General features: G+C 32.5%; 1 long non-coding RNA gene across 1 annotated transcript; it reads right to left on the bottom strand.

Annotated features, from left to right (window-relative positions):
* Positions 1–272: 272 nt before the first annotated feature.
* Positions 273–18122, bottom strand: LOC149774090 (uncharacterized). Its single transcript, XR_016416988.1, has 4 exons — positions 17712–18122; positions 15254–15367; positions 2792–2942; positions 273–947 (listed from the first exon to the last, which is right to left on the bottom strand). It is a non-coding gene; the product is annotated as an uncharacterized LOC149774090 (long non-coding RNA).
* Between the last annotated feature and the right edge of the window lie 1378 nt (positions 18123–19500).

Below are 19500 nucleotides of genomic sequence, written 5' to 3'. Positions count from 1 at the left end.
CAATTTTAGTCAAACTTATATTTGCATGCCACATCTATTTCAACTTTATACATGAAGTATTTTTGAATTTCCTTGCAAACAAGACACGTGACATCTGTCAGAATGTGTGTAGTGCTGGTGAACCACAGGGTGCCAGTTTTGATCCAAGTGCTCTTGAGAAACCAAAACTAAATTTGCTATATCTTCCTTAATTATTGGAATTTTTCAATGCAGTCAAAATACAATTGTAACACAAGATAAGGCCTGTCAGGAAATGCGTTTGAATTCTAAAATTGTTGATAAATTAAATTTTATTGAAAATTTAAAAAAAACATTACAATTTTAAAAACTAAATATTATTGAAAAACTGATTTTTCATGCAAGTTTTAAACTCAGTTTGACAATTTTAGACAGCAAAGTTGATCAATAAATAGTATCTAAAACAAATGATAGTCTGGGTCTGTACAACCGATAACATTTTTCCCAGGGGTAATGGAGCAACACAGCTCATAGTGATTTTGGCAGCAAACCACACTATGCCTGTCAAGATGCATCCAGGTTTACACACTAAAAAAACAATGGCATGTGCTATGTGTCAGGTACTTAGGCAGTTGCTTGTATAACTGATAGCGCACTCAGATTTAAAGTTCTGATTGGACCACTCCATGTTTTATAGCAAAAATGCATTCCATTTCAATGTCATTAACTTGAAAAGGCAACAATGGGATAGGAAAATACATTTTCTAGAAAGGCTCTATCTTAATGAAAAATGATGCTAATCTCTCTCATGAAGACCTAAGCCATGTCTTTGAGGTGCTATATATCAGTGTAGTGATATGAACTAATCTTGGTCACTTATGGCAGTACACTGTACATGTCCTTATGAAACCTTGATAACACCATCAGGCTACTGGAGAGCTTCCAAGCTGATCAAACTATAACATTTTGTTCCAGATACCAAGTTAGACCTGAAAAGACAGAACATGTCTCACTTAATTCTAGAAAACAGTAAGATGTAGGTAAAACTGAAGTTAAAATGTGTTAGACATGGTGATTTCAAAATAACATTAAGGTTACAAGCATGGACAAAAATATTGAACTTAAGAGAGTGGCACTCAGAAATGTGAAGCAATGACCATCTATTAAAGTGATAAATTCATCCTAAAAATAAATCAGGTTTCTAGACGTATATGTATCCATTTACAGGTTAAATAACTAATCAGGTAGACTATGTATCATACAGTTTAAGGCAATGTTGGGGAGGTGAGGTTTGATCATTGGTGCGAACATTAGTACATACCAGTATACAGGAAAGTCAAGCGACAATGTACTAAATACAAATATATGACTATAAGCAATCTTATTCATGAGGGGAAAACATATTTGGATATTGCAAGTGAATAGAGCCAAATGTGGTCACACGGATCGACTATAGGTACAAAAAAAACTATATCATCAACTAAATATGAAATTCTGATCCCCAAAACTAGTAAACAAGGATGGAAATTTGCATTTGTGAGACATATGCAATGTACTTGTTAAGATCAAATGTGCAGACATAATTTAAATGATTTGTTTAAACATTTATAGTGCATTTTTAAGGAACATTTATAGTGCATTTTTAAGAGTGTTGGTTACCAATTATTAAGCTCAATGTTTCATTGGAATCAAATATCAGCTGATGCTAACACTCTGAAAAAGTATTAAATTGAAATGTTGCCATAAATAGGCATATTCATGATGAAAATAACATTCTGCCTTACACATTCACTACAGGTACAATTTCAGCCTATATGATGTACTGAATGTGAACTTGTGATCCCAAACATTCTAAAATATATGGATATGTGTTCATGTGGGATATGTAATCAGTTGCACAAAGTTACATTGAAATAATCTGTTTGAATATTTATTATGTAATCTTAAGAGTGTCAGTTAACAAATATTATTAGTAATTAATAATGCATAAAGCAAGATGGACCATTAGAATCCCCATAACATCATACAGGCCACAATGCTGCACTACACCAATCAATCTTAACCAAACTGAACAATAAATTGGAATGCATTTTGTGTTCAACTTGCATCATTTTGGTGTTTTTTTTACATCCAAGGATAGATATACCTGGAGAAAGTATATTTTATCCCTTTGACCTGTATTTCATTCTTGGACAGTTTAAAATGATTTAGTAGAGAACTTGATTAGCTATTAGTATAAAGTTTTCATCTCTGTCCTCTCACTAAATACCTTATAACCATGTTTATAAAGAATTACTGAAGGCTATACAAGCAGCAGATGTGTTACTCAGGAAGTGACCCCATCATAAACACATAAATTAACTGCTTGGACCCCTAATAAATAGTTTGAATGACCAATACAAACTAGAATTTTGTCTTCATGTATTTTAAATGAAGGTCTCATTTTGACTTACAAAGATATTTTCTCTGACAAAATGTGACAAATATCCAACACTGGAGCTTGTATATGGTGTAGGAATATATACGTGCTGATATCATTTAATATCATTCCAAAAAATATTGTATATGTACATGGGAGGGGATTTTTATTTTCTTATTTTTTAAAAAAAATTTCATTATTATTTTTTCAAAGTCAATATACATAACATATTCAAATATCATGTGTCTGTCATTAATAATATAGATTTTATACCAATTTAAACTTTACTCCAATACTGCACTGACAGGCCATAGAACACAATTAATTTTCCTATATGTTCTCTATATATAGTTCTCAATACTGACCTTTCCATTGTGTGACAATCAATAAAAATCATATCTTAATCTAAAATACTTTCAAAGATGACTTCACAGTGAAAATTCTTGTCAAAGGTTGACCTGCATTTTTTGGAGACGCTGGACTGTCAACAGAGCAGCATGTAAACAGAACACATATTTCACTTCCAGTTCATCACCAAAGCCTTATTACTCATTATGCCCTGTCGCTGAAATACACATGGAAAACCACACCCTGAGCTCATTTTCTCAACAATAAACAAAAAACTTTAAATCCCTAACAAAAATTCATAAATGTACCTTTTATATGACCATCAAAATGAGAAAGGAAAAAATGTCCTAAAAACAGGCAAGAACTACATTCGTGGGTACTGAACTGGAAGTACTAATTGTGACCTGATTCCATCTGGGTAAACTCGGGTTTGGATAAATCTAGTGTCCAGTGTCCATTGCAAGTGACCAAAGCCGCACTTAAGAAATTTGAAACTCTTGAACTAGGTATCGTTGTTAACGTGTTCATGTGCTACGAACTGCCAAACGCAAAATTAACTCTTTAGTGAAATGAAAGACTTAGATTCTGTATCACACAATATATGGATCTAAGATGATGGTGGGCTGCTTAAACGACACAGGAAATACAAGGGTATAAAAAAAACAAAAAACATCTATGTATTTAACACAAGATATGCCCAGCAGTCATGTTGTTGTTGTTGTTGAGTTTAATGCCATATTTTAGCACATGATAGGCTATGCATGGCGGCCAGTATCAATGGTGGAGGAAGAACCAGGGAAAACCCTGGGAAGAACCACCGACCCACGAGAAGCTACTGGCAAGCTTTCTCACAAACCCACGTTAGCCGAATCCTAGACTCAAACCCACGCAGACAGAGGTGAGATGGCAGTGATCCGTAACGGAGAGCGCTCTAGACCACTCGGCCACTCGCCCCCCCCCCCAAGCAGTCAAGACTTTTGAGGTATCAGTGAGAAACTACAGAGCATAATCATGCCCGAACCTGGCAAAAACACCGTCAAATTTACCTCTGTGCAGCGAAAGATGAAAGTCCTGAATATCATCTACGTGGATCTGGAGTGCTCGAGTGTTGTAGTGGAGAGATGCTATGCTGGTAAAGACACAAATGCGCCTGTCATCGACCAGATGGTGCTGTTTTTTATGGTTCAATGTGATTGGAAATCGGAGTCGCCAGACCTTTTATCGTGCTAAGAGTGTGAATGTTAAAGACATAGTGGATGCATTCCTCAAATTGGCGGAAGTCACATCAAACTATATTCTAGGTTTGTCTTTTTGATTACTATTAGCAATCTGCATAAACTCAGATCTGTTTGCACATTATGTTATTGCATATCTGGGTCTGTGTTTGTCTTACTGATTACTCCAAACAATCTGCATAAACACAGATCTGCTTGCACATTATGTTATGGCATATCTGGGTCTGTTGTCTTACCAATTAATCCAAACAATGTGCATAGACCCAGATCTGGTAGCACATTATGTTATGGCACATCAGGTTCTGCGATTGTCTTACTGATTACTCCAAACAATCTAAATACACAGATCTGCTGGCACATTATGTTATGGCATATCTGGGTCTGTTGTCTTACAAATTAATCCAAACAATATGCATAGACCCAGATCTGCTGGCACATTATGTTATGGCACATCAGGGTCTGTGATTGTCTTACTGATTACTCCAAACAATGTGCATAGACTGTGATCTGCTGGCATATTATGTTATGGCACATCAGGATCTGTGATTGTCTTACTGATTGCTCCAAACAATCTAAATACACAGATCTGCTGGCACATTATGTTATGGTATATCTGGGTCTGTGTTTGTCTTATTACTCCAAACAATCTGCATAGACTGTGATCTGCTGGCACATTATGTTATGGTATATCTGGGTCTGTGCAGTTTGTTGTTAGATTTGACATGTGAGTATATAGGGTATATGTAAGACTATTTAGGGTGACTGTTTAGGACCATTTAAAGTGACTTTTCAGGACCAGCTAGGGTGGTTATTTAGGACCAATTAGGGTGCAATGGCAAATCTGGGTTTGTCTGATGATGGATATGACTTACATATGAATGTAGATGGTATGTTTGGATGTTTGGGACTATTTATTGTGACAGTTTATGACCATTTACAGGATCCTTATGGTCTTTGAAGGTTCTTTGACAGTTTGGGAAAAATGAGGTAGCATTTTCAAGGCCATGAAAGTTTGAGAAAATTGAGCAGATCATCCTGGGGTCTTTAAAAGTCTTTGAAAATCGAAATAAACCAAACATTTTAATTTCTTTCCACAATCACAAATAAAATTGTCCAAGGTTGTTAGATTTGAATGTGTTCAAGTTTTCATGGTTTCTTTCATTTGATTAATTATTGTTTGAATTTCATCAGTAAAAGATATTGTAGTATTCTGCATTCATTGTTTTCTCATATAACATAACTTGTATACAAAATGTTAGCAAAACTAGGTCTGGTAATCTAAGTTTGTCATCTTTGAAAGTTTGGGAAAAGTCTTTCAATTTATCATTCAGAATTCTGTATAAACCCTGATTTAGTGTGACTGTTTAGGGCCATTTAGGCTGACTATATAGGACCATTTCAGGTGACCATAAGCAAAACTGGGTACGGGTCTATATAGCATACAAGATATGACTTGGTTAATTGGGTCCCTGAGTGGCCGAGTGGTCTAAAGTGCTGAATGTTATGGATCACTATCATCTCACCTCTGTCTGTGTGGGTTCGAGTCTCAGGCTTGGCTAACATGGGTAAGTGAGAAAGCCTTCCAGTAGCTTCTTGTGGGTCAGTGGTTCTTCCCAGAGTATTCCAGAGGTCTTCCTCCACCAGTTATACTGGCCGCCATGTATAGCCTATTTTGTGCTGAAAATTGGTATATAACCCTACAACAACAACAGCAATAATTTGGTTAATTTGTCTGGTATGAACAGGTGATATTTATACAGAGGTGACTGCTTATACATTTTTGACATTATTCAGGTACATATATAAGCACAACATGGGAACCATATGCAGCATCTACCAGAATATTAACAGTCTAAAAAAATACTACTTACTGGCCAAATTATACCACTGTAGTTATATACAGACCATATAGGTTACATCATTGAACTCAATACTGTAATAATAATAAGAATAACTGTACTTAGGACCAACATGTATTAAAAAATAAGGAGACATGTACTTATTAAAAAACCTAAATACTGGACATCTGACACAGCACACACATAAGACATCTACAATACAAACATCAAATACATCATGTGAGACAGCACACACATACGACAACTATAATGCATATACAACACAACATGTGACACAGAACACACATAAGACAACTATAATACAAACATCAAATACATTATGTGAGACAGCATGGATAAGACAACTATAATGCATATACAACACAACATGTGACACAGCACACGTCACATAAGACAACTATAATACAAACATCAAACACAACATGTGACACAGCATGGATAAGACAACTATAATGCAGACATCAACCACAACATGTGACACAGCACACACAAGACAAATATAATACTGACAAAACACAGCATGTGACACAAGACAACTATAATGCAGACGTAAAACACATGTGACACACCACACACACAAGACAACTATAATATGGATAGACAAAACCCATCTGACACACCACACACACAAGACAACTATAATAGAGATAGACAAAACATATGTGACACACCACACACAGGAGAACTATAATAGAGACATACATGACACCTGTGACACAGCATGCATAAGACAACTATAATCAAATAATACAGATATAAAATATGACAATGTGACACACACACACATGACAACTATAATTGAGATGGACATAAAACATAACATGCATAAGACACCTATAATAGAGACAGACATGACACATGTGACACAGCTTGCATAAGACAACTGTAATCAAATAATACAGATAAAAACACAGCATGGGACACACACACATGACAACTATAATAGAGACAGACATGACGCATGTGACACAGCATGCATAAGACAACTATAATCAAATAATACAGATATAAAACATGACATGTGACACACACACACATGACAACTATAATCGAGAAGGACATAAAACATAACAAGCATAAAGACAACTGTAATACTGAGTGACATAAAACACAACAATTTTGAAACACACACATAAGACAACTATAATACAAACAAAACACCTGCAAGACTAAAGCAAAGCATTACATAAAAACTACAACACATACACCAGCAATATGGACAGGTGACATGTATACAGAGGTGGCTGCTAATACGGGTTTGACACTTTTTCAGGTTACAGAAATGCAAACACAACACAGGTGCTCTCTACCAAAAATGGCAACAGCCTCAACATATATGAATTACTGACCAAATGTTATCAACACAACTACACATAGACAGTGTAAAATTTTTCATAGTACTACTACTACTACTACTACTAATAATAATAATAAGAATAATAATAATTGTTTTAGGGCAATATCAACATAAGGCAAAAAATGAGAACATATTCATTTCATAAAATATTATGAAAACATGTTGTTAGGGACGATGATTTTGAGGAGGGCACATGCTGCAAACTAAGAATTCTATATTAGACTTCAATTTATAATTTGATATTAGACTAGCTTAAAATTTTATATTAGACACAAAGTAAACACATTCTATATTAGACTGAAATAAAAAATTCTACATTAGACTAAAATTAAAAATTCTATATTAGATAAAAAATTAAGAATTCTATATTAGACTAAATATACATGTTTTACATTGGACAAAAATGCAAAAATTTGTGATCAGCTAAAATTGAAAAATCCTATATTATACTAAATTAAAAATATATTTTACTAAGATGCAAAAAGAAAATCGATCAGCTCAATTAAAAATTATATATTAGACTAAAATTAAAAATTATGTGTAAGACAAATATTACAAATTTTGTGTTAGTCTAAAATATAAATAAATAATCTAAAATCAAAAAATAGCAAAGTCTGTGTTAGACTAAAAGTTTTTAAAAAATCTACATCAATTAAAATTAAAATTTATATATTAGACTAAAATTATAAATCTTATAACAAACTGACAAATAATGTAGTAAAAAAATATTGGAAAACTTCTATAATTAACTAAAATTTTAAAAAATTGTATTAGACTAAAATAAAATCTTCTTATTATATAAAAATAAACAAATTCCATATTAGACTAAAATTACAAATAATAAATTTTTCCAAAATTCAAAATTATGTTAGACTTCTTAAAAAGTCTATATTACAATAAAATTAAAAGTTCTATATTGGACTAAAGTTTAAATTCTATACTAAGCTAAATTAAAAACTATACATTGGATTAAATTACATAATCTATTGAGAAAATAAAATACAAATTATAAATTAGATTAAAAATAAAATTATATATCAGCCTAATTAATTATATATTAAACTAAGGACTAAAAATTGGATATTAGACTACTTTTAAAATTGCTTTATTAGACTAAATTACAATTCTATATTAGACTAAAATTAAAATTCTATATTAGACAAACATTACAAATTATATACAAGACTAAAATGAAAGATTGTAAATTATACTAATTTTAAAAATGCTTTATTAAACTAAATTAAAAAGTATAAATCAGGATACCATTTTAAAATTGTATTAGACTAAAAATAAACCTTATATTCAACTAAAATTAAAAAATCTATATTAGACTAAATTAAAAATTATATACTTGACTAAAGTTATAAATTCTATATTAGACTAAATTCTATATTAAAATTAAATCCTATATTAGAATAAATTTAAAGAACCTGTATTTGACTAAGATGTAGAAAATACTTAATTAGCTAAAATTAAAAATGCTATATTAGACCAAATACAAAATTGTATGTAAGTGTCACAGAATTGTATAAATCCTTTTATTTATTAAATACTTGTACTTGGATTTCATACTTTTGTGTACAATGATACCCGAGGGTAATTTATGTATATTGTACAATATTTCAAAAACAGTGAGTTCGGTTCATTCTATGCCGCACGTGCGAAGTGCTTTCAATGGTACTGGTAGACTAAATTATAAATTCTATATTTAACTAAGTTAACATTTTTATATTAGGCTAAAATTAAAATTTCTGTATTAGGCTAAATTATAAATTCTGTATTAGACTAAATTATAAATTCTATATTAGACTAAATTATACATTTTTTTTATAAGACTAAAGATATTACATTTTATTTCAGAAATAAACACATCACTAAGAACCGAATCAAGCTATGAAACTTATTTCATAATAATAACATATTACTGAAAACAAATTCAAACTAGTAAAATCTTATTTCAGAAATAGGCAGAATAACAAAAAACAGTTGAAGCAACAGTCTAATTACAGTACTGAACATATCACTAAAACCAATACAAACATTTAAAATCTTTCTTCAGAATTAAACATATCACTAAAAACCCACTCTGACAAGTAATAAATCATTGAATTTGGTGCTGTTTTGATACTAAAGGTGAGACTTAACAGTAAGTTTAAAAAGATTGATATCACAATAACCTTGATAATACTAGGTACCATATATACTCGCGTATAAGCCAAATAATGTAGGAAAAAATAAAGGCCTGGAAGAAGGAGATCGGCTTATCCACAGGCCAGTGTCTAAATTTGACAGTTTTTAGGTCTTTTTGTTGATAACTGTCATTGCTGTAAATCTTGGGACATTAAACAATATTTTTTTTCTGTGTTCTAAGACAATGGCATGTAAAAAAAAGTAACTTCCGGTGACCCGACAAATATTAAACTGTTATAAAGTACTATGATTGATCTTGTTATTATTTTGCATGTACATATTTTCTGATTTCTCCAACATGATGTTAAATAAAGGTAAATACAGACTTCATGATTTGCAGGCTGGTTGAGCTTACCAAGGAGAACTATAATGTACAGTGTACATGCACAGTGCAAAGCGTGTATAGCGTCACTTAAATCCTTACTTAATCCCAAGCATATTAGATGCCAATTTTGCTTTATTCATTGTTTTGACCAAATTGTGTTCTTCCAGATAACATTTCAGCTAGTCCTTAATAGCTGTTTCATTTACGTTGAATCACACGCTCATGAGCTACTCATTTTCAATGATATAAGCGATCCTACAAACTGAGGTAATATTTTTAAAAAGGAATGCAAGTTTAATTGCACAAGACATATAACCATCTTAATTTACCAACCTGGAGATAAGTATACATGTAATATTTTTAAATACAAGTTTGCCTAAATAAATGCATTTAGAACTTATCTTGTGCATCTTGAAATGTCTTCGAGTTGTAGGTTGGCTTATACACGTGTCATGTACCTTTTAGTGTTTATACCTGTTCAGTTTGGGGGGCAGCATATATGCGAACAGGCTTATATATGAGTATTATATGAGATTATATGGTAATAGGCTCCAATCTTGTATGGTGTTATATACGAAGTCTTTGAAGCTATTCCACTAACACATGGAGTAATAAAATAGTGATATTCACAAAATTAAATTGGATCTCATATTATATGTATCCTTTCTTTTCTTAAGTAACAGTCAGTGATGTTCCATTTAGTTTTTGCAAAATCCATTAAAAATAAAAAAATTTTGATTGGTTGAAGGAAAAGATGTGATGGAAAGGGCAGAGCCATTTCCTGATTAACGATACAATTGAACAATGTCCATAAAAAGAATTATTCTGCCTGAACATCATGTCTGAACTGTGCTCAAGGAGAAATGGTTGTTTGACTACACTGGGTGGTAGGTAAAAGTGGAAACTGTGCTCAAAGAGAAGTGGTTGTTTGACTACACTGGGTGATATCTACAAGTGGAAACTGTGTTCAAAGAGAAGTGGTTGTCTAATTACACAAGGTGTTACTATGTACGTACAAGTGGAAACTGTGTTCAAGGAGAAGTTGTTGTCTGACAACAAAGAGTGAGAGGTACAAGTGGAAACTGCTCAAGCAGAAATGGTTGTCTGACTGCATAGAAAGTGTTCTCAAGGAGTTGTTATATGACTAAATAGGGTGATACGTACAAGTGGGATAGTGTGCTCAAGAAGTGGTTGTCTGACTATATAGAGTGATATGTACAAAGCATAAAGTGTGCATTGTCATAATATTGTATATCATGGGGAAAATTGTTGAATGTGCTGAAATAATATTCAAAAAGTGTGAAGCACAAACACTTGCAAAATATTTGGAATCACTAACCTTCTGATTTTACTTTATTATGAAAAAGTTTCTATTCAGTTACAGGGGAAATGAAAACCTGGAATGTAGTTGAGTGCAAAATGGAAACAAATAATACATCATCAAATTTAAGTGACTCTGTGTACATTTAACCCCACTCATTCCACCAACCAGCCCTTGTACCTCTTCAGCAATATGAAAGGTATTGCTGAATTTGCCAAAATAAATTAAAGGAAATCAACATTGCTGGCCAATTTTCATGTGGTAAGAGAAAGACTTCTTATTGATGTGTTTTGGTGAACCAAAATACAAAGAAACACAGTGGAAATTGATACGATTATTTGGCTTATAAAATGTTTGATGAGATCCTGAAAAGTCTTTAAATTTCAGTTTGAGATCATAAAGATAGCACTATAATGATGGGCTTTATAGTGAGGTGTCACATTATCATATCAATGTTATAAAAGAGACATCAGTATACCGATTGGCTTTACGCAATGACGTATCACATGACCATGTCCATGTTATGATTGACAGCAGTATACTGATTGGCATTACAGTGAGGTATCACAAGAACATGTCCATGACAGAGACATCATTAATCTGATGGACTGTATAGTGAGATATTGCATGTCATAATAGAGACAGCAGTATAATGATCAGCTATGCAGTGAGGTTTCACCTGACCATATTCATGTTATAATGATGGCAGTAGCATAATTTTGGGCTTTACTTTGAGGCATCACATGACTGTGTCCCTGTTATAATAGCAACAGCAGCACATTGGTGGGCTTCACAGTGAGGTATCACATGACCATATCCCTCTTATAATAGAGACAGCAGTATACTGGTGGACTTTATATTGAGTTATCACATGACCATATCCATGTTATAATAATGACAGCAATATACTGGTGGGCTTAGCAGCAAGATATCACATAACCTTATCCATGTTATAATAATGACAGCACTAAACTGGTGGACTTTACAGTGAGTTATCACATGACCATATTCATGTGATAATAATGATGGCAGTATACTGATGGACTTTACAGTGAGGTATAACTGCACCCACTAAAAAGTATATTGATTCATTAACTATTATTAACAATATTCAAAAGTTAAGATTCATGTCATATTTGCAGAATTTAATCTCACACCCATGCAATCACAGGTAGGCATTCTCTTTGTAGAAAAGACTTGAATAAAACAATTTTATGTTTAAAAGACTTGAATAAACAACTTTTCCCCAATAATTTCCTTTCATCTGGTTAGAGTGCATTTTCCTACATGTAATTTTCAAATCATTTAAAAGATGTCCCACAAGTTATGATTCAAGAAAAAACAATGGGTCCCAGAATATAAAGTGCACACAAAATTAATTTATGGTGTACCAATAATTAAAGTGTCCCAACATATATGGTAGGTATGGCACTATAAATAAAACATGTACAAAGCAATTACACTTTGGTGTTGACTGAAAGGACAACATACCAAAGATAAGACTGTTACAAAAAATTTACTCTGTATAGCATGATCCTCTGTATGCTCTTATATCTCCAGGTTAACTCAGACACGATGATGACACAGACACGATGATGACTCAAACATGACAATGACTTTGACACAATGATGACTCAGAAACGATGGTGACTACGACATGATGGTGACAATTTTTGTCCCTGTCTTTTACTTCAGCTCAGTTTTGGTAGAGCTCTGTGCAAAATAACAGAAGGTGTGAGGAATGATCGGAAGAATCTGGTCCAAATAGTACCCCCAAAACAGAATAAAATGGCAAAAACAAAATATAGCATGAATGAAATGAATGAACTTGAATTCTGTAATACACCTAAAGAGATTAGTACTGAATCATAGCATACAAATACGAGATTTAAACATAATAAATGTGATTATAGTTATCAAATTCTAATTCTGAAGAGAAAAAAAAAGACTAAAATTGATGTGCGGAGTCTTAAATAAATAATGATGGCAATTCTGAAATTAGTTAATGGTACAGAAATTGACCTAGAGAATTTAGATATAGAAAATTTGAACCTCACTATTGTAGCAAAGTTACAATTACAAGATCCAATTTTAGAAACTGTACTTCACTGGATTCTTCTGGTAAGCCTTAGGAAGAAATGTACAGAACTGCCAAAAGAACAGTACAAATTGTGGCTCAATTAAAAGTTTCTAAATGAAGGTACAGATATGTGTTTTTTACCAAAAACCAAGCAGTGCATAAAGTATCTAATGGTAGAATCAGATTATTTTACAAAATGGACTTAAGCCATTCCTATATCAAGTATATATATCAAACACAGACTGCAGACTTAAGCCATTCCTATATCAAGTATATATATCAAGCACAGACTGCAGACTTAAGCCATTCCTATATCAAGTATATATATCAAACACAGACTGCAGACTTAAGCCATTCCTATACCAAGTATATATATCAAACACAGACTGCAGACTTAAGCCATTCCTATATCAAGTATATATATCAAACACAGACTGCAGACTTAAGCCATTCCTATACCAAGTATATATATCAAACACAGACTGCAGACTTAAGCCATTCCTATACCAAGTATATATATCAAACACAGACTGCAGACTTAAGCCATTCCTATACCAAGTATATATATCAAGCACAGACTGCAGACTTTAGCCATTCCTATACCAAGTATATATATCAAACACAGACTGCAGACTTAAGCCATTCCTATACCAAGTATATATATCAAACACAGACTGCAGACTTAAGCCATTCCTATACCAAGTATATATATCAAACACAGACTGCAGACTTAAGCCATTCCTATACCAAGTATATATATCAAACACAGACTGCAGACTTAAGCCATTCCTATACCAAGTATATATATCAAACACAGACTGCAGACTTAAGCCATTCCTATACCAAGTATATATATCAAACACAGACTGCAGACTTAAGCCATTCCTATATCAAGTATATATATCAAGCACAGACTGCAGACTTAAGCCATTCCTATATCAAGTATATATATCAAGCACAGACTGCAGACTTAAGCCATTCCTATGGCAAGCATATATATCAAACACAGACTGCAGATTTAAGCCATTCCTATATCAAGCATATATATCAAACACAGACTGCAGACTTAAGCCATTCCTATATCAAATATATACCAGGAACAGACTGTAGACAAAGCATTAAGGCCAATAATATATGTGATTCTTACTGCAATGGTTTTGGCAGTTTTTCTTTTTATTCTTAAATTATATTTAATATGATTTTTTTTTATCTTTTGTTTTTAACATGGTGAAGAAAGTGCTAGGATCAGCAGTGAGGAACAGGAATGGCTGGCTGATTGGAAACACACATATTCTATTTGGCCTAATTCAAAACTTCATATCCAGATCTGGGGTTATATTGCTCATATACACTATTATCACTCTATGGTCCAAAAATATGTAACTGAAAGAAGTAAAACCACAAGTGTAGTCAAATAAAAATACAATGAATTTCTCTAAGTTACAAAGTGAAAATTAAAGAGGAACTTCCAGCATTGTGAATTATATGTGAAATAATTCCAAGTATGGAATGTTCTGAACTAATTCAAAGTCTTGAATGTCCTGATGAACCAAGAGTGTGGAATGTCCTGATGTAGCACATTGATATAATCCAGAATGTCTTTGAGTTCTCAATAATCCTAAAAGTAGTATCTTTGTTCAAAAAATCAATGAGCACTTTGCAATTCCAATGAATTTATACAATTTGGCTCAAAAAATATCTGAAAACAGCTCTAAGTGATTCAACAGATGGATCATAAAATTGTAGTGAATAGTTGTTTACCAAATCCCATTTTATATAAGACTGTCATCTGACCTATATCACAAAATAATGCTCAAGAAAACTAATCAAGTCTAATGGAAAAATTCACTAACTTGTACATAAGGTTAGGTCTTGAACTTAATTTTTAGTCAACACTTGTTTATTTCTTACAATCATGACAAAAATCAGGTGAGCACAACCCTCAAGCAAGCCAAATATCAGGTACACAAAATAAATACACATAACAACACGGATCCACAGATCAGGGATCAAATATTTCAGTTTGTGGTTGTCAAGAAAACCTGAACGACCATTACAAGACCCCAATCAAATATCATGGTTAAAAAAGCCAACTGTACAATACTGAATTTGCTTTCACCTTTTGTTTCTGAGTATTGAACAGACTGGGATGAATATTTACCTTTTGCAATGATAGCCTAAATGTTTACAGTTCAAAAGACTACTGGAACAATTCCACCTTTAGTGATCTTTGAAAGGGAGATAACTTTGCCTGAAGACCTCATGTTAGGTTGCCCTGAGAAACAACAATTTGAAAGTTAGAAATATACAACAGATTATGCAAAAGAATTTCCCAAAACAAAAATACAACTTCCTGGTGAAAACATGAAAAAGAATTATGATGTGAAAATCGATATCTGTAAACACAATATTGGTGAAAGGTATGGTATTTTGATCCCAAACAAATAAGTGGGATTGAATTCAACACTGCAAAGACCCTTGAGAGGTACATTTCAAATCATTTTAAAACTAAATGTGCTATTCAGAATACAAGAAATTACCAGGGCAATTAAATAATTTCATGGAGAAGTTACTTCCCTTGGATCAGTATTAATAATTACTGGGAAAACTGAAGTGCCACCAGGCCTACAATTTCTCAGAATTAACATGGACAATTCAATCTGCTTATGTTAGTAAAAAATTATTATTTAAAAAAAAATTCTGAATGAAATTTATTGAAGAGAAATTTTTTCTTTGCATCTGTCGAAATAACTTTAATGGCTATGCAGTGCTTGTAAAATAAAATGTGGTTAGGATATATTTATTACATACATGAATTCAACATATACTTATTTTAACAAGAGGTATATTAAATAAGTATAGATTTGTGGGTGTGCATACAGGCAAAATTGTCAAGGATACAAATTTATTGCCCATATATGTACAATAATTTCAAAATTATGTCATGCCTTTCAAAATACGCTGAATGTACAATATCTTCTGAAGTAATTTTGAGCTTGATATAAGTCAATGTCAATATATTTTTGTTTGAATGTTCATGTTAAGATAACGAATGAAATTTGTAATTTTGTATTAGCTTTATTTCTTAAAATAAATTAATATTACACAAAAAATGGTGAAAAAAGGTTGTGTTGTTGTTGCTGTTGTTGTGATATTGATTTTTAAGGTAGCTTTAACAATTTTTCAGTCATATCGCTACAATGTCTGCACTGGGCATCATGCCGCAGACATGTAGCATGATGTCCCACCCAGTCACATTATCCTGACACCAGTCCTAACACTAACCTCTTAATGCTGAGCGCCAAGCGAGGCAGCTGTTAGTACCATTTTGTAAGTCTTTGGTATGACTCGGCCTGGGATTGAAGCCACGACCTCCCGCATCCAAGGCAGATGCTCTAACCACTAGGCCACGAGAGCGGTCTGTGAAAAAAGGTGATGGTAGTTATCTTTCTGGGAGAATTAGATGGATTTGAATCCCACCAGGCTGACTTCAGTCAGTCACAGTATTATGACACATGGACTGGAAAGGTACAGCTTGTACATATAATGGAAAATGGTTTTATACAATTCTATTTTCTTTTTTAAGTATGAATTTTCAGATAATGTATATAGTAGAAATATCCAACAGAAAGACAACTTTTAGAAGCAAATATTTCCAGAATCCATTTTCAGTGCATAATTTATGTGTAAACATCCCCTCTTCTACCTAATGACTTGTATCAAAATGCATGATTGGATAGAAAAAAATACCAATGATGAAACTAGAGAGTGATTCTAATACCAATGATGAAACTAGAGATGTGATTCTAATATACCTTTGATCCATTCTTAATTTTGAGGTTGAGGCATATTTTCTCACATCACCAAAATATTCTTAAAAATGATTAAATTAGTTATATGCAGGGTATATTAATTATTCATATATTATTTTAACGAGTGTAGATATAAATTAATATCATCTAATTTTAGGTTAAAAGCAGAAATTAATTAATGTTTGGCGATGCAAAGGCAAAACCTGAAGTGTGTATTACAAGACTTTACCAATGTAACCCATACATGTTGTAAGTCTCTCCTTTATCTTCTATCATGATTTAACTGTCTCCTTATTCTGCCCATTATTTTCATTTGATTGGCTGATTGATATTTCAATTGAATGCTTGATATTCTAAATGCCTGATTAACATTCTAATTGGTTGATTGAGATTCTAATTGACTCAATGACTTTCTAGCTGGCTGATTGAAATTAGTTTCATATTTTATTTGACTGATTGATATTTTAACTGGCTTATTGAAATTCTAATTAGCTGATTGATATTCTAACTGGCTAATTTGTACATGTCATACCACTGAAGTGGAAAAGATAATCAGGGAGGGTACATTAGTTACCGTAGAAAACATGTTCCGTCAATAGTAAAAGTGCAATCTGAAATATGAGAAGAAAGGTTATGATAAACATTTATTTAATAAAAAGGTTGAATGAGGTAAAAATACACAACAAATAATGTAACTTTTGCACATTAAACAAATTCATCAACTGACTGGCATGATATGTACAAATTAGCTAGTTAGAATGCCCGCTGTAAAGTTTTGTTATGTTTACAATACGTGTAAATGTATACCTTGTGTCCAGTCATTTTCCAGTTATGATTACACACTCTTGAGACGGTCCCTCGTCAAAAGCACGGTTTTGGACGATATCGATCGGCATACATTTTATCAATTGTGCTGAATTTTTTAAACCGTCACTACATTGCGATTATCTGTTAGGCTGGCATTTCTTACGGAATGACAAAGTTGTACGTTGTCCTGGCTGTTTAATGTGTATTGGTCGTATTTACTACCTCTCCGGAACGGTATTGAGAGCGAGGTGGTACACTTCCGTTTCTAACTCAATAATCGGATTATTTTGGTTGTCTACTTTATGTATGTATGTGTAAACATTCTGAGGTTTTACGAGGGTGCACAGATTATAAACAGGGCCCGGTCAGTTTAGACAGAAACCACTTAAATAATAAATATAGGCTTAAAATAAAAACATTCGGAATTGCAACAAAATTTAGATCTTTACCTTTTTGAAACTGACACAACTATGACTCAAATCAGGTAAAATCATTTCTAAAATTTAAACTGATTTATTATTATTCCTCTTTTTGGGTTTACCCATATTTTGAGTTGCAGAGAAATTCTAACTTGGACAAAATAATTATAAGAAATATTATTGATAAATACAAGTACAAGTAATAAAAAAATGTATTATTCATTTCCCAAATTTAATTTAGAAATATAAATTTGGTAAATACTTTCTTAACCTGTTAATGCTTATAATAAGAAAATCGTATGCTAAAGCACACATCAAATCGTGTTGCATTGTGAAAGCACTGCTTCATGAAGTTTGCAATATGGTAATGTATTAAAATCATTAACATTTATGTAAATGAATTCGTGAATATACAAACAACCGAAAAGGATGAGAGAGCATAATTAAAGGAAAACATGATTTATAACTTATTTATTTATAACATCATAAATATCATACATTTTTTTCTTTCTAATCTGTGTGAACTCTTCTGTCTTTCTAGACTTTATTCATAATACAAGGTATCATCACCAACACCACTTGCATATATCTACCTGACTTTTCACCCTAAAACAGTGTTATGCCTGCAAGAAACCTGACAAATGGTTATATATATATATATATATATATATATATATATATATATATATATATATATATATATATATATATATATTTGTTTATTTACTTATGCCTACAAGAAACCTGACATATATATATATATATATATATATATATATATATATATATATATATATATATATATATATGCTAGGGATTGAACTCAAGTTGTGGAGCAAGTACCATTCCCAGGGTTCATATTGGATGTCATTTTGATGTGATCTTATGTCCTTCAACCAAATTTTTTTTAGAAGGCAGGATCTTAACTCTTGCCAAGTTATGATCTTGTGACAAGTCCACATCCTAAGGGGAATGACTCTTGCTTTGCTTTGGATATACCAGTATATGTCTGTTACTGTCTTGTTTCCTTCAGACTAATATATAGTTATAGAGTAGGGGATCTCAACAACATCCTCACACTAATCCTACCCTGGACCAAGACCAGAGATTGTAACCATAAATTCTATTACATATGTTAAACCCCTGACTTTGCTTTTATTCTCTGCCTTGGCATGGTCCTTGTCTCCCTTGACATTTTACTTGTCTGCCTTGGCATGCTTTTTTTCTGCCTTGCCATGTTATTTGTCTTCCCTGTCATGGTAGTTGAACGCCTTGCCATGGTATGTGAATGCTTTGACACATTACATGTCTGTCCTCACATAGTCTTGTCTGCCTTGACATTGCACATGTCTGCCTAAGCATTGCACTTG

This window comes from Sinohyriopsis cumingii, unplaced genomic scaffold (assembly GCF_028554795.1).
Source record: "Sinohyriopsis cumingii isolate HCF-2022 unplaced genomic scaffold, ASM2855479v2 utg000426l, whole genome shotgun sequence".
Taxonomy (NCBI): domain Eukaryota; kingdom Metazoa; phylum Mollusca; class Bivalvia; order Unionida; family Unionidae; genus Sinohyriopsis; species Sinohyriopsis cumingii.
This window is presented reverse-complemented; position numbering and strand designations above follow the sequence as displayed.